This window comes from Nanorana parkeri, unplaced genomic scaffold, assembly GCF_000935625.1.
Source record: "Nanorana parkeri isolate BGI_ZX_2015 unplaced genomic scaffold, ASM93562v1 scaffold453, whole genome shotgun sequence".
Lineage (NCBI taxonomy): Eukaryota > Metazoa > Chordata > Amphibia > Anura > Dicroglossidae > Nanorana > Nanorana parkeri.
In genome coordinates, this window is record NW_017306721.1 from 782,988 (window position 1) to 793,227 (window position 10,240).

Genomic DNA, 10,240 nt, shown 5'->3' on the forward strand with positions numbered 1-10,240 from the left:
AGTCTATCTCTGTGCGAAAACCCCCCCAAAAACCCCACTACCATTGAAATGGGTCTATCCCTACACTGCAAGGGATAAGTGCTCATTTTTGTCTAGGGGTATGTGACGAGGACATTTACTTATCCGATCCCCGCTCATCCAGCACTCACCTTTACAGGACTTTGAGCCCTGCATTAAATGTGATGAGGTGAGCAGGTCTCCAAGTGCCGGAAAGTAGATGTGGTGCCAGTCTGGGAACCAGCAGGAGTGGAGTTCAGGTTAGTAAATGTCTTTTACACAGGTTTCCTGGAAAAAAAAGGAGGTTAAGCTTTGCAGTGTGGGGCAGGTTTTTAACTAGTGATAGGCTCTAAAGCAGAACTCTGGGCAAAATTGTTCATAATCTTTGCAGTGGGGCTACTCCCCCGCCCCACTGCTAGGGTTAAGTGCTCATATTTGTCTAGGTGCTAAAAAAAAAGTTATGCTCATCTGATCCTCGGAGAGGGCTTGCCATTAGACCAGTCCCTGGAGCCTCTCTCCCCATCTGCCTCAGTGGTCTAAGGATCTTTGAGTTATAACGTTCAATACAGTGTAAAGGACGGGAGGATGCAGAAGGAAATACCAGGAGGAGACAGGCTACAGGGACTGGAGTAGCAGCCAGCTGGCTCCAAGGTTCAGGTGATTTCTGCTTTAAAGCATAGGTAACCATAACTGATATTTAATTTTCCAAAGCACTGTGTATGTGTATCATAAACAATTAGTATTTTTTAAATAATTTTTTTTTTCCTGCCTATTTAGTGATGCTGATCTCCTGTAGCCTTTTTATAGAAACTTTCAGCCTTCATGCACTCCATTGATGGCTTCATAGCAGTTCCTGATGATAACAGTGGGCCATTCACTCTTAGGGCCCTGTCACACCATCAGGAGTGTGTTCGGCCTCTGAAGCAAAACCTGGCCGCCTCAATTTTTTTGGGGGGCGGGAGGGGGCCCGGCTAATGTGTCATGCGTTCGGGTGCAGACGATCGCACCGCGGGCGGGGGCCGTGGCTGCGGTGCCATTGAGTTCAATGCACCGCCACACCCCTCCAGCCCCCCAAAAAACTGAGCCGGCCAGATTGCGTTCCAGTGCGTTCCAGAGGCCGAACACACTCCTGATGGTGTGACAGGGCGCTGTCACACCATGTCAGGACCAGATCTGTACGCGTTTCTGCAAATGCGGTGCATTGCATTTGTAATGGGTTTTTGACGCGTTCCATTGCAGGTTTTTTTTTTGGGGGGGGGGAAGGGTATTGTCATCATGCAAATTAAGCTCTTCCTGCTCCATGTCATAGCTTCTGTTGCGTTCCGGTGCGTTTGTGACTTATCTGGTGCGTTCCAGTGCATGAAAAATGTGACATGCAGCATTTTTTTTTCCTGCACTGGAACGGACTGGACTGGTGTGAACAGAGCCCCAAAATCACATACTAATGCATTGGGATGCATTTTTGGTGAGGAAGAAAAATGTAACGTACCGCATCTAATCTGGACATGGTGTGAATGGGCCCTCAGAAGTTGTTCACATCATGTTTATTGGACTGCGTTTTTCTGCACACCGCGGCACATGTATGATGTGAACAGGGCATATAGAAAACAATTGCTGTGGTGTACAGAAAAATAGACATGGTCTGAACAAGCTGTTAGACAGTTATCACTAAAACAGGTTCCTCCATTGGAAGAATTCCCCTCCTGTTCTTGTGATAACACACACTTGTAGATTTTCCTCCCCTTTCTGCACCAGAGACAATGGTCACCAGAACCAATATTGAGGGTGAAAAGGGTTCCAGCTATACATTTTACACATGTTAACGATTATATGAGATTTTAGCACAATTTTTTAGCAGAAGATACGCAGGTTAGAAAGCGGAATTCCTCCTTGTTTTTTTAAAGATAAAGATTGTTAAGATTTTTAAGATATTTTTAATACATTTGTACAGGCAGGCTGATATTGCTGCTCTGAACTAGTGATCAGTAAACACAGCCCTACACTTGCACAGGCAAGACTTTTTTCGAGAACTAAAAATGTGGACATAACATTTTATTTGGATTTTGAATATGCTTGAAATGGTCCTTAAAAGAAACCTGTGCTGAAAAATGTGTACAGTGACAATGGTTAAAAGGCCGGGCCTCGTGGGGAATCCGGGCCTGCTGGTCACTGTACCAAGCAAGCGACCCTCCTCTGTTTTCAATCAAAGGCTTTGGGAATCTCTCTGAACTCTTTGGCAAAAGCTGATTTTGTTATTTAATTTTTTTAATAGCTATTAATGTTTATCTTGTTATTTTTGCCTGGAGTTCCGCTTTAAAGTATATGAAAAGCCAAAACTTTTTTTTGGTTTTTGAGTATGGTATGATTAAAACCCTTGTCAGGTTTATTTTTACCAACTGTTTCCCATTAGTGAAGTTTCTCTTCACTTCCTGTCTTGCAGATCCAAAAGAAGTGAAAGAATTTTGGAATTTCCCTTACTTTGAGTCCCCATGACAATGGCTACTAGGACAAATTAGGGCTGCAACAACTAATCGAATAAATTGATTATAATCGATAATGAGAATAGTTGGCAGCAATTCTCATTACCGATTATTTTGAGGGAGAGAGAATATGTTTTTGTTTTTTTTATTCAACCAATCGATTAATTGAAAAAATTATCTGACAACTAATCGGTTATGAAAATAATCGTTATCTGCAGCCCAAGGACAAATAGAGATGTTGAATATCCCCAGTGGAAACAATCAAAACATGGCAGGGCTGCCAACCCTTTCCCACTCTGCCAACCCTTTCCCACTCTATCTAAAACTGAAAGAAGGTTTTGGCTTTAGATATATTTTATTATTTTGGAGCTGCCAATCTGTCACCTGAATTAATTAAATCCTGGGTAACATTTTGTGATCCCAGTGAAAGAATGTCTTTTTACAGCGTACGTAAACCCAAAAACAAAAATGTAATATATTGGAGCCTACCACTACTTGGACTATTTTTTGCAAATTGCACTGGACCGCAACACAGGTATTGATTTGCCATGTATTTTGGTGCGGGTGATTGCCCCTTCCCACCCCAAAACGCAAGGAGCCTTCATACTATGTGTTCCAACATGGCTAGCTGCTGGAACACACTGGAGGTGGTGGTCCAAAAACGCATCCCCATACATTCCTACGGCAAAAAGTGAGGCTACTTTAAACCACTGCGTTCAGTTCCAGAATGTTTAAAAAAGTATTGCATGCACTATTTTTTTCTGGTCTAGACCACATCAAAATGCATGCAAATGCAACAGAACGCACTAAAAGTCCAAATGAGCCATAAAAAAAAGCACCAGAACACATCAAAAACGCGTCATAAATGCACATACTTGCGTTTCCAGAAATACATGCAGATGTGGTCTGGAGATGGTGTGAACAAGCCCTAAGGCCGGACTCAAATCTGTGCATTGTGTTGTTTTCTATGCATTGTAGCATCCCACATTCAAGTGACACTAAACTCAGGAATTAAATCTTGCATTCAGGTACCCTAACTATTAACAAAAATGTATCTTATTTGTGTGCCACTCGGCTGTAGAGCCTCAAATCATCTCTGAATTCATGCTGACACTGTCCTTCCTTCTGGAGGGTGGCTACTTTTCCTCCCCATGGTCCCTGTGTGTGTTATATAGTAACTCGCCTCTCCAAGTTCACTCCTGTAATCAACTACAGTTTCATTACAAATGATTAAACTAAACATGGAAATATAGTCCATCACCGGAGTGAGCTCAGAGTGCTAGCTACTTTACAACACACACAGGGACCATGGGGAGCAAAAGTAGCCACCCTGCAGAAGGAAGGACAGTGTCAGCACCAATTCAGAGATGATTTGAGGATCTACAGCCGTGTGATACACAAATAAACTACATTTGTATTACTAGTTAGGGTCCTTGAATACATTTCTAAGATTTAACTGAGTTAGTTTCACTTGATTGTGTGAATGTTTGATTGATACCTGTTTGCACCTTTCTAGCACACCACAACGCACGTGCCTTTTACAGCATAGCAACCCGCAGGTGTGAACCCTGCTTTAAAAAAAGATGTAAGTGTGTTAAAATGTCCTTATCGGTACACTGGCTTTGCGTAAGCGCATTATCATGGAATATACACCCACTATTCTGCCACTGTGTCAGAATGCTGGGTACACAGAGCAGATGCAGTCGGTCAGTGCCTCTACCTGTATGTACATTGGAAGAGCTGACAGATCTGTGGAGCATTTTGCAGAAAGTGGAATTGTACTTTTAATTGTGTCCAACCCGCTAAAGTGTGTGGTCAGCTTTACTACAACCAGCGAGATGTTTTATTTCATATGCATTTCTGCGCTAAAAAGGGCATATGGAGTTTCATCTGTCAGGGGTAGGCAACATTGGCACTCCACCTGTGGTGAAACTACAAATGCAATGAAGCAGTGCAAGACTCTGACAGCCACAGACATGACTCCCAGAAGCAGAGGCATGGTTTCCCTACAGCTGGAATGCTGATGTTACCTACCACTCAAAAAATGTTACGGTATCTTTCACTCAAATCACACACATCGGTTTGAGGCATGTGTCCGTTGAAAACACAAAAAGTCTGTTGGGAAAGCACAAATTTTCCGTGCTCCGCCCATTCTCAGATTTTAATTCTTTGGCAGACCTGCCTGTGGTCCTTCATAGAATACCATGCTGAGTCTTGTTATTACCTGTCCCACATCTATTAAGTACAATATAACCTTGCCCACTGTCTGCAATTCTTCATGCATCAACAAGCAGCAATGAAGGGTGTCTAAACCCCGCTGGGATGCTGAAGGAAGCCAAACAAAGCACGGCTTCCTGGCAGGTGCTGTCAGAAGTAATTGAGCAGAGAAAAGCTAAGATCTATGACAGGAAACATATCGTTTCTGCCTCACACTTGTTTTCCAGTTATGATTGTACGGAAAGCTTTTTGTTTATTTCCCATATTTACAAGATGCTGACACACCATGCAGAGCTTTAACAGGTCAATTAAACCGTTCACATTAGGCCTGTCTGTTGAATAGGGTGACAGTGTCATGTCATCAAAAGTCATGCACATACTGTACACTTTCTAAGGCCATTATAGTCAGAAACAACTTTAAGTTAAACTACCAGGCACAAAAAAAGTAATGTAAAGCTTGTCTCTAGGCTAGGGGGAAATCAACTACTCTTGCAGTGGGGCTATCCCTGCACTGCATGGGTGATCTGCTTGTTAATCTCGAGGAGTATTGTGTAAAGGACTTTTATTTACCATGTAAGAGTAGTGGTGGTATCATCATTATGCTGTACAAAGCCTGTGAGAGAGTACCTAGCAGAAACCTACTCAATACGAACTCTGTGCCAACATTGAAGTGGACCCATGACCCCGGTGTCATGGTGTAAACACACTCCAGTGTGCTGCCATGTTTCCATTCCACTATCCCGTAATTATGCAATTTCATCTTCTTTTTTTTTTTATTTTTTTTTCTCTCAACCTGAGCTTTTACATGAGCATTTTGCATTAGCGTGATTTATACATATTTTGGCTGGGCACATTGAAGTACGGATGTGCTTGCTGCTATTGATGACGTGGCAATGGGTATAATTGCATGATTTATCTTGGCGTGGATGTTTTTGAGCCCCATTTGGTGAGACCATAGGAAACCTCTTTAACACCTCATTGCATTGTTCATAAGGTAATGTCTAGACTCTAGAGCCAAGTGCCCTATCATTGTATCACAATTACTTACCTACCACGCTCCAGTACTGGTGCCTCTTCTATCTCTGTCGGATGCAGGTACTTCCAGGTTTTACTCAGAGTGTCGCAGCCACGTCGCATGGCAACTCATGTGACTTTTAACTCCTATTTTTATTTTTAAGTGGGACATACTGTCATAGCTCAAGCATTAAGCCAGTGCTGCCTTGCTACCAGTGCAAACTTTGCTCTCAGTGCAGCTTTACTTGCAATGCTACCTTCGTACCAGTGCTGCCTCACTACCAGTGCAACCCATGTACCAGTACTAACTGACTACCAGTGTTATCAGTGCTGTCAGTACCATCAGTGCTACCCATGACACCTGCTACACTTCTGACACTGCTAACATTTACAGGCCCAGCTCATTTTCTCTGCTACTTGCCACCTCCTGAATCTCCTCTGGTTCCAGCTTTGTAAAGTCCCATGCCACTCTTACATTCCAGCTCCACTGCACCTACCATATTCTGCATCTGTGGGTACCTGTTGAGTGACCTGGGGGTAGGGTGCAGGTAAGCCCAAACTCATGTGAAGGGGTCCACTTCTTTCCCTGAGAGTAAAATCTAAGGGATAGCTGGCAGAACACCAGCTATCCCTTAGATTTTACTCTCAGGGAAAGAAGCAGTATCGAAAAACTTGGTCTGCACCTCGAATATTGACATGTCTGAGAAAGTGTTTTGTCTGAGAGGTAAATGGGACCATTTTCATCTAGTTCTCTCAAAGTTCACCCTCCTCTGTAATTCCTTGCAGGCTTGTATCTTCAAACCTTAGATGAAACAAAGGATTAAAAAACAAAAGCCAAGGTGCACCAATGCAGAACAATTACAAATGTAATATTGCTCATGGAAGATGTCAAGGAAGAACTACACCCATTTCTCAGAAATATTTACATCCTTTACAGTTCATTCTTTACATCCAAGCAGTAACAGACTCCAGTAATGACACTGTGTTATGCCTGACCCAAGTGGGCTTGTGTAAGTGCAATGTAACCTTTTGAATTGTCTTATAAATAATGTTCTGTGCTATTTTATTTTCTAGTACTTATATTGTCAAGAGTAGACATTTTTGATCTGACAACTCTAATTTCTATTTCAAGCACCACTGTTTGTGACCTGCAAACATTTCATAAATCTTTGATGTAAACAATTAGAAAACATCTTTACAATCAGAGCAGAATCTCTCTAACCTTCCCAGTCAACTGCTCCCCTGAGCAGCATCCCGTGGCAGTCTGTGAAGAAAGTCTGACCACCTACTAAAATCTCTGGTCAGTTACAATAAATGATTCTGCACTTGTATTCTTTCAAGAATCCTAGTAAAAATGTATTGAACTGCAAATAAGTTTATTGTTCATTATATACAAGCACTGGGCTTTAAATGATTGATAAGAAGGGGTGTATGTTATACACCAGGGGTTTCCATTAGGTAGATCGTGATCTACCAGTAGCTCTCAAAGCTGATGCTGGTAGATCAGGAAGGGTGTGAATGGCGGCCCCTTTATTCCATTTTGGTATATTTATTTAGCTGTGCACACATGATTACCTATTAGCTCCCTGACAGCTTTCTAGTGGATACTGGTGGTTGAAGAGCTATGTATTACATCAAAGAATATTAGTTTACACAGCCTGTTGCACTGCACTGTTTGCAAAATACAGCAAGGTGAGCCAGGAGAGACAGCCAGGAAAGAGAGAGAGAGAGAGGAGAAGCAGCCAGGAAAGAGAGAGAGAGAGGAGAAACGGCCAGGAAAGAGTGCAAGGAGAGACAGCCAAGAGAGCGAAGAGAGACAGGAGGATGAGCAAGGAGAGAGAGCCAGGAGGATGAGCAAGGAGAGACAGCCAGGAGAGAGAGCAAGGAGAGACAGCCAGGAGAGAGAGCAGGGAGAGACAGCCAGGAGAGAGAGCAAGGAGAGACAGCCAGGAGGTTGAGCAAGGAGAGATAGCCAGGAGAGCGAGGAGAGACAGCGAGGGCAGCGAGAGTGAGGGAGTGTTTTTTTTTCGTTGGTAGATCTCATGTAGCTCGTCATTTGAAAAGTAGATCTTAACACAAAAAATTGTGGGCACCCCTGTTATACACTGTTCAGTGCTAATACTGCTGTGTTAGAGAAACACTTTACCATGTAACCCCCTGCCATGCAAATGTCAGACTGTTCTCCCTTGGGGCTTGCTCATTGAGAAGGTCCTTATAGTATAATGTGCTTGCGTGTGAGTGTGTGTCAGTATGGGCTTGTTCATTATGTGCAACTTATAAGGTAGTTAATTTGCTTTTTTCCTGGTAAACATGGTAAATACATTTTTTTGGGAAACGTACCCATTTATTCTTACGGAAGGAAAGAAAGAAAAATCCTTTTTGTCACAAATTTTAAAATAGTTTTATATTTAAAAAAAAAGGTTTTCATGCCATTCTTCCTATTGCTAGAGAGAATTGAACAACAGTATAGAGGTGGTCTTCTGTGCTCTACTCCTTGTCCCAAACGGAGCTCCCTGTAGGGTTAAAGAGACTCTGTCCTCACACTATTATCAGCAACACTCTTCCCATACAATTACACATTACCTTGTTTTTGTGCATTAATCTCTCTGTAATTATTGAGAATTTTATGATACCGAATAGGTCTGAGACCGCTGCTGGGTGCCGCCATCTTGAACGTGACATCAGCAGCCCCTGACACACAGATTCAAATGATACTCTGTAGTATTCTCCTCTATCATTGTTGATGATGATACTGATGATGGGGCAGAAAGGCTGATAGTAGGAGATCGCGCACAGCAGAACACTGAATATTGCCGGCAGTGACACCTCCTCTCATTGGCACACATTACAGTAAGATCCTGCTTTGTTACATGTTTTGTACACTAATGACTCTCCTCCAACTGGCACTTCTGTTTATTATTTTATTGTTGCACAGATAATACATTGCTGATCTTGCCTATAATCCTAAGGTTTGCTAACGAGTAGTTGTGCAAGCTCCTGCTGTCTGCTTACATAGCAGCAGGGGGTAGGAGCAGGGGCTGGCACAGACTAGAATTGACATCTCCAGGATGTGGTCAGATTCCTTCTAAAGTTACATAGGTCAGAAAATGGGGGAAACATATGTTTAAAAAAAAAGTGGGGAAACATTGCAAGTGCTTATTATCTGCAAAATCTGCTGCAAGGTTTTTATTTAAAAAGTAAGACTTGGTGACAGGGTCTCTTTACCTTGTTGGGTAACATAGACTCCAATACAGATTCAGCTGTCTTAATGATGCTGAATAATATCCTAGGAGATTTCCATGCTGTGATTCATCAGTTACTTTGGTTAGTTGCTTAGAAAGTATTGTGGTTACACTATATATAGTAAAGCCACAATAATTGTAGAGTTCCACATAAACTCCCAATTGATTCCTAAACTTTCCACAGTGCAGAACAGCTTTGTACTCGGAAGCTTTGGACACAAGTACTATTGATAGTAGTGTCCACCATGATATATCACTGACACAGTTAGCAGCGGTCAGTGTCAGTGACAGCCAGCAGCTGCGGCAGAAGAGGCAGGTTACACCGGTGTTCGATTTGAGTTCTCGGACCGCCGCAGTGAAGAAGGAGGCGGGCCCGCCTTAGAGCAACCCCTCCTCCTCTTACATCACTGGCCAGCAACCTAAGAGCAGTTGGGGCGAGTGATGTAAGAGGCGGTGGGCCCGTCGACAGAAGGAGGCGGGGACGGAAGATGAGGCGGGGCCCGGCGACCACGGGGGCCGGACATCGCGCCGCTGACAGATAAGGTGTGCAGCCCATCTGAGACCCTGCAGAGCCCACTATAGAGAGTCTGTGATGGGCTCTGCAGGGTCACTCTCAGGTGGGCTCTGCAAGTGGCATAACTAGCAATCACGGGGCCCCATACAAAATTTTGCTATGGGTCCCTGTGATTTCTAGTTACGCCCCTGCTGGGACCTATTTCTCTTCGGATTCCCGCTGCTCTGCCCCACCTGTATGGGCTGAGGCAGCAGGAATGCGAGTAGGAAAGTGTGATGCCATGTATATCTGATGTCAATAAAATTTCGGATTGATGCACTGGACCCAGATATGCGGGTGACTACTTCTTTTACACAGCTTACTAGCACACACAAGGGTGGCTCCATAGGACCCTGCAGTGAAAAGGAGCCACCCTAAATCAGGATATCAGTGCTTGTGCTCAGGGGACCAGATGGTTCTGCAGAAAGCTAAAACTTTTAAACATCAAGAAGCAGCATCCATTGTAAGTCATTTAATCTGAATTTTAAATCGCTTAAAGGAGAACTATGAGGTACGTGTGACACGTCGGCTCAATAGATCGGGAAGTGAGCAAACGCATACCGTCATTCGCTCACTTCTCGATCATGTCCCTGCAGATAGCTGTGACTGTCACTCACGGCTCACTGCTGGGATCCCCCCCCCCGCTCCGATCCTCTAGCGCTGACTGGCGGAACGGATGGGGGAGGGGCGGGTACAGCTGGCTCTGCCTCTAGATAGGCAGAGCCAGCTGTCACTCA